Source organism: Pinus tabuliformis, chromosome Q (assembly GCF_031772625.1).
Source record: "Pinus tabuliformis cultivar Carrire ecotype Pingquan chromosome Q, CPIR1, whole genome shotgun sequence".
Classification (NCBI taxonomy): Eukaryota; Viridiplantae; Streptophyta; class Pinopsida; order Pinales; family Pinaceae; genus Pinus; species Pinus tabuliformis.
In genome coordinates, this window is record NC_142296.1 from 1,307,797,273 (window position 1) to 1,307,803,638 (window position 6,366).

At 43.0% G+C, this 6,366-nt stretch overlaps 1 non-coding gene across 1 annotated transcript; it reads right to left on the reverse strand.

The window, feature by feature from the left end:
* Nucleotides 1–5,836: 5,836 nt before the first annotated feature.
* LOC149224637 (U6 spliceosomal RNA) lies at nucleotides 5,837–5,942 on the reverse strand. Its single transcript, XR_016249786.1, has one exon. It is a non-coding gene; the product is annotated as a U6 spliceosomal RNA (small nuclear RNA).
* Nucleotides 5,943–6,366: the final 424 nt, after the last annotated feature.

A 6,366-nucleotide genomic window follows, 5' to 3' on the forward strand; every position in this document is an offset into this window, starting at 1 on the left:
TCTACCGTTTATTCCTGAGATCTCTCCAGTTCTTTAAACAATTCCCACTGGGCGTTTCTACAGGAGCGCAGTTCTACAGGAACGCAGTCTACAGGAACGCAGTCATCTACAGGAAAGAGGGTGCCTCACGAAAAAGTTGGCCAATTAAAGAGGTAACCCTAAACTTTGCATGCAACTGGTTAGTAAAAGTGGCAAGACCTTCGTCCACAGTCGGGTCATAAAGATATTGGTGGAATTGTTGTTCGCTGTGTCTATGCTATCGTTCTACAGGATGTCGATATAAGTAGACTGTGTTGAATTTTGTGGATTATGTTCATGCTCTGTCTTAATAGACCAAATCTCTATTGCATTTTCCACCCTTAATTAAAACGACCGTGTTCATCATGCCGGGTGGTTTTATAAGACGGGAACCCACTGAGTCCACTAAATTGAGGGAAAACCCGGCAGTGGTAGAGCTCTTCCCCAGAGCGCAATGGATGCCTTTTTGTGATAAGCTGCATGATCATTGAGAAGCAGGCTTGTACAGGAAGCCCAAATGCAAAGACCAAGGCTTCTACAGGAAGCCCAAAAATCATTAAGACACAGGCTTCTACAGGAAGCCCGAAAATAGAGATACATGATTCTACAGGAAGCCTAAAATTGCAGAAATAGGCTCCTACAGGAAGCCCCAAAAAGGTAAAACCCAAAGAGAAGAAGGTGGACATCCTAGCTAAGGAGGCAGCAGCCATACTTGCCACCATTAGCACACCTCCAAGACCAAAAAGGAAGGGAAAGAGGCAAACCTTCATGTACTTTAAAGTAAAAAAGGAGCACACAAATAAAAGTGGGCAAACCCAAACACTGTCAAAGGAGCAAATTGTCATTAAGGACACGAAAGCGAAACAAAAGGAGGAGCCTCCTTCAAAGATATCCATCAGCTATGAATAGGGAAGCCTGAAGAAATTCACTTAGAGAGAAAGAATGAAAATGTTGGACACAAAGGCCTCTCTACAGGATGCTGAGACAGTTCAACAGGAAGCTGAGAATTCAACAGGAAAAGCAGCAGGCTGTGAGGGAGAAGAGCAGAAAGGAGGAGAAGATGAAGGCTGCCACAACGCAGTTCAAGGAGAAGGCACCCCCAGCCAAGCAAATCAGAGAAAATTGTTTCTACAGGAAGCCAACAAATTGTTTCTACAGGAAGTTTGAAAAGAGGGCAGCAAAAGGAGAAATCGGCCGAGATTTCAGCTAAGGAGGCAGCACCTGTGTTGGCCACCCTAAGCACATCCATCCCCTCCATGAACACTCATTTCTTTCAAGGTTCGGGCACACTTTAGTCATGGTTCAACCTTCTACAGGAAGCTACAGGACTTTCTACAGGAAGTTCTGTGTTTTTACCAAAAACATCCTGTAGAAGCCTTTTGGCAGGCCAGAACCAGTTATGGAGAGGGATTTGAAGCTTGAGGTCTGTTGAGGAGGCATGCAACCACTCTTTTCTTCCATCCTCCACTGGTTTCATCTCCTTTCACCACCATTTCCGCCATCAGATTGAATATACTTGCACAATCATACCCAAGCTGAGAATTCTTTAGGAAAAGGAGCAAGTAGTGGGAAGAAGCAAAGAAGCATGGTTTCATGACAGAGAAGAGGACATCACTTCAGAAGCTTGGCATGACAAGGAGGCCATCAGGGCCATCAAAGACAAGGAGAGAGATTGGTTGCTCAGAGGATGAGCAACACCTTCAGTAGGGGGGTGATGATGAGCCCCAAAAATGTACAATTATTTGGGCTCATTCAACCTCCTGATTTGGCTTAATCCACCATTCTCATTTGTTTATTGCATGTTTTTTATTATTTTTATGTTAATAGAGTGAATTTGGTTAGTCATTATGCCAACAAGTCTAATGGGTGCTTTGTGTAGCCTTGTTGGTCAACTTGGAGACAAATTTGAAGGTATTAATGAGCACTTGGCAGCCAAATTCGTGGGAGAACAAGCTAGAGGATTTGTAGGAAGGTGTCCCCCTCATTTCTAGGCCCTTACCTCGAATTCTCCACCATCAGCTCGGAGTTCAAGGGCCACCGAATCAATCAGCTCAAGGGCAGCCAAGCAAGTCAAGTTGGACTGTTGTTAACTCCAAGTCTTGGGCAGCCAAGTCCCTAACTTTTAGGAGGACTGTTGGGTCCTCAAATTGTATAAATAAGAAGGCTTGGGGCTTCATTTTGGTTAGCTAGTGGGTAGTCATTTTGTGTTGCTAGTTAGTCAATTTTGGGATAGCTAGTTAGTCAATTTGGTTAGTCATGTTGTAGCTCGGTTTTTGCTCCTTGTAAGCCAGTTTTGGCATGTCATTAGATTCATGATTATTCAATAAAGATAGGCAGCTTTTGATCCAATTCTGATTTTTTAAGAGAGCAATAGACCTCCTCTGTTTTGTAATGTTAATTTCCTTTTTGTTTCAGCACTTTAGTTCATTATTTTACCATGCAATTTGAAATTACAGGTTTGCTGAGTTAGCTTTATGAATTTGAGTGAGTTTAGCTTATGGTTGAAATGTTTTAGTTGCATCAGTTAGATTAGCAGGTTGAATGTCACCAAGGAAAATGGTTGTTAAGGCTCACTGCCATCTCATTTGGGATTGGGGTGTAGTCCATAACTAACCACCAAAAATACGCATTTCTTTACTTCATGGTTGTTGCAAACACAGTCACGGTTATGTTAGATGCTTCCACATGATTCACACCTGCACCACACACCTTCATTACTGCTTCATGCATCTTCTTCTTCGCATTTTTGGATTGCTGTTCATTTAATTCAAAGTACAGGTAGTCTAGGTTAATGCATTTTCGGTTTGGTGACATTCATAAGCATTTGTTTCATTTACACTGCTATCTCTCGTTCCATTACTTCGTCCTTCACCTTGATCACGCATGCAACTGCATCTCTGACCTCTGCTCCGCTCTGTTAGCTCCCAAAGCCTTCCACTCCTCACGTACTTCATTCTTTAGCCCTTTGGTTGACCTAGCCCTCTATCTTCCAACCCACTCCTCCATCACTCCAAACACCCACGGTAGGTCATCCTGTAGCAGTTTGTAGACGTCCTGTAGAAACCAGAGTATCCTGTAGGATCCCCTGCAGACATCCTGTAGGAGGCCACTCACTCGGTTGCTGAGCTTCTGAACGTGAGGAACCTCTGTGGATGGATGCTAAGGATCCCTAGGGACCTCTCCTAGCCTCCCCAACCTTTCCCACGCTTTCCTTCCTTCTCTATCCCATCTGCACAACCAAACCCTAGTTAGCACCAAATCACAATCATTCCATCCACATAAAGAAAAATTAAAAAACATGTCTTTTATGATGCAAGTAGCTTAGATCATTGCATTTTCACTTGTTAGAGGTAATGGCAGCATTGGTAGAAGTTTCATTCAGATTCTTTGCATTTTAGAGGTTAGACTAGTTAAATTAGGGTTTCCTAGGTTTACATGCGTTGATTTGCTTTCAGTTCATTTTGTCAAGTAGAGTAGCCTTCCTTTGAGAATAGCTTTCATCCATCAATTAGCAAGCTTCTTCTGAGAGCCTATAGAAGTTGGCTTGAGCGCTAGCGGACTTGTGCCAGCTGACCAAGTGACAACTGTGACAAGAGCTAGTACTTGTGCATACAGCACCGCCGCTTCGAAGTTTGTACGAACTACCGGGTTGATAAAATTAAGAGACAGGAAGCCCCAGGAGTTGTAGCATTATTGCTACAATACTGGAGCTCACCAGCCTCTGCAGTTAAAGGAGAGACATTTCATGGGGGGACCATCTCTAGGGTTTTCTTTTCTCTAAGAACTCGATCTAAAGAGGATTGTCTGCCTGAGATCACCTCTGCTTTAGCACAGAGGATCGCATGAGAGAGGTATTACCTATGACCTCAAAGAGGTTTAGTAGATGATCTAAGTAGATTCAGACCAAGGCCAATGTAAGGTTGAGAGTCCCCAATGGGAGTTCACGAATGAAGGTTATAGGGATGAGAGGCTACCAAGGGAGATGGTGGGAGAGAGGGAAATTTCACTGGGTGGGTGATGTGGGGGTCGTAGAATCAACCAAGTGTTGAGGGAGAGGTGAATAGGGGATGGATGCAGGGGAGATGATACCATGTGAGATCGCCGCATTATGCATATGTTTTGCATTAGATGCAATAACAAACGATAGAGTAGGGGATGAGGGAAGAGGAGTATGCACTGAATGAGCCACGTCTACCGCTACCTGAGCTCGAGTCAAAGGAGGGGATGGTGGACCCGAAGATTTTCCAGCTTTGTGCTCACTGGCTTGGATGGGGTCTCCTTCTGGGGTAGTTCTGGGTCAGCCTTTGTATGCTTTCTACTAATGACAGGAGTACATTTGTCGATGCCAGCTTCTTTCCCTGTTGTTGTCTCCTATGCTTTCACTACTAGAGGGCGTTATTTGAATAGGTGCTCGACCTTTTGACATCTGCACCATCTCAATGGCACCCCCTCATAGTCAAATATCTATACCCAGGAGAAATTCCTTGATTGCAGAGTAATCCTTTATTCCAATCCCTCCCGAGTGCCTAGGTGCACTAAGATATGAGCCAATGTTCGGTTTTTGGATTGGACCATGGATTTGTCATAATCCAGAAACGTACCGAGGGTATTCCCTATTTTTATGAACACCTCTTCTGACCAATATTGAAGAGGTAGTCCTGGAAAGCACACCCAAAGAGGCCCTACTCTGATCTCCTCTTTCTCAAGATCAAAAATAGGGCTCCATCTTCTGAGTAAAATTGACACCATCTCTATATGCCAAAATCGAGGAAGGGCCATATTTGTGTATTCTTCATGTGCAAAGTGAAGCGCAAACCTTCTACGTGCTAGATTTTGAACCCCATGTAGCTGAAGGAAGATCTGTCCCCAGATCTCTTTCACCCATTACCCCAATCGATCTACTGTATAGGTTCTACCGTGAACCCTACAAACCAAAACTTTGCTTGTGTTATTAGCAATATCCCCCATGGTGAGGTCCTCACCAAATTAATTGTGAAATCTTTCCTAGATGCTTTGATGCACTTGGATTTCTTCTTCCCTGTCTGATGTGCAATATCGGTATCGAAACATCCCGATGGGATTGCAGATTCCTATGTTTTATCACCTATTCCTGGGAGATTTCTTGCTTGCTGAGATTGAGTGGCTACTTCCAAAGAAGGTCTAGGGAAAGGGTTAGGGCTCTAAGTGAAACAAAGGTCAGTGGGGGATGTGGGATCGAAAAGCAGAGATGAGCATTAGGCGAGGAGCTTGAGGTTTGAAGTAGACAAGGGTAGATAGTCAAGGGCAAGAGAGTCGATGGAGAGGGAACTGATACGGAGGGAGTTGTCCTTGTGCCCAGTAAAGGAGAAAACCAGCATCGTTAGCGAGCAACACAGGGCAGATGTAATGGTGGCCGATCTTAGAACATGGTTTGGGAAGATTACCTGATCAACATGTGGATCCAGCGAATAGTCCACTGCATTGAGATCCATTTCCTCCATTCTTATCCACTAAAAATGAGAGTTGTGCAGTCTCGGACTCGCGTGCTATAGCATGGCTGGGGAAACCTCTACAGTTTCCTATTGTAGTTAAGCAAGGTTAGAGTATCAAGTCGAGAGAGCGCTGCAGAGCTCCTTCCTCAATTTCGAAAACCTGTGATCACCCCCATCCTTTCACTCCTTAGATAATTTCCTCTAGCAATCAAAAAATCATCATCCCGTTGTTAGTGATATCAAAAATTCAACTATTACCTTGTCATGCTAATAGAAAGCACGTTTCCCTACAACTATTAATGCATGTTTGTCACATGTTTCACAAATCAAGGCATCGTTTCCATGAATTTTTTAAGGAACATTTCTCAATTTGTGCATGTCATCCTTGCACAGGGGCCATGCTAATCTTCTCTGTATCATTTCAATTTTATCAGATGTCTGTAGATGACTGACATTGATATGACATTAACATTTATTTAACACTAAGGCTCACACTTTATTCTTTGAGGACCTCAAGTTGAGGATATGGACAAGTGACTCTATTATTAGTGGTTGTGATGTTTATGTATGTTATCTATAGGTATTATGATGATTGTATCATTAATGGTTATGCATGTTCTCTATTGATATTATGATGATTGTAGCATAAGTGGTTATGTTTGGTCTCTATTGAATATATGATGATGATAGTAGTAAAGCATATGTATGCTTTGTGATATCATGACGACGATAGCTTTGATGGATAGGTATGTTTTCTATTGAGGTTATGATCTTGATAGCTTTGATGGATATTTATGTTCCCATTGATGTTATGATAATGATAGCCATGATAGATGTGTCCCCTATGTTACCTACTTGCATTAGTTCTGCTTACAAT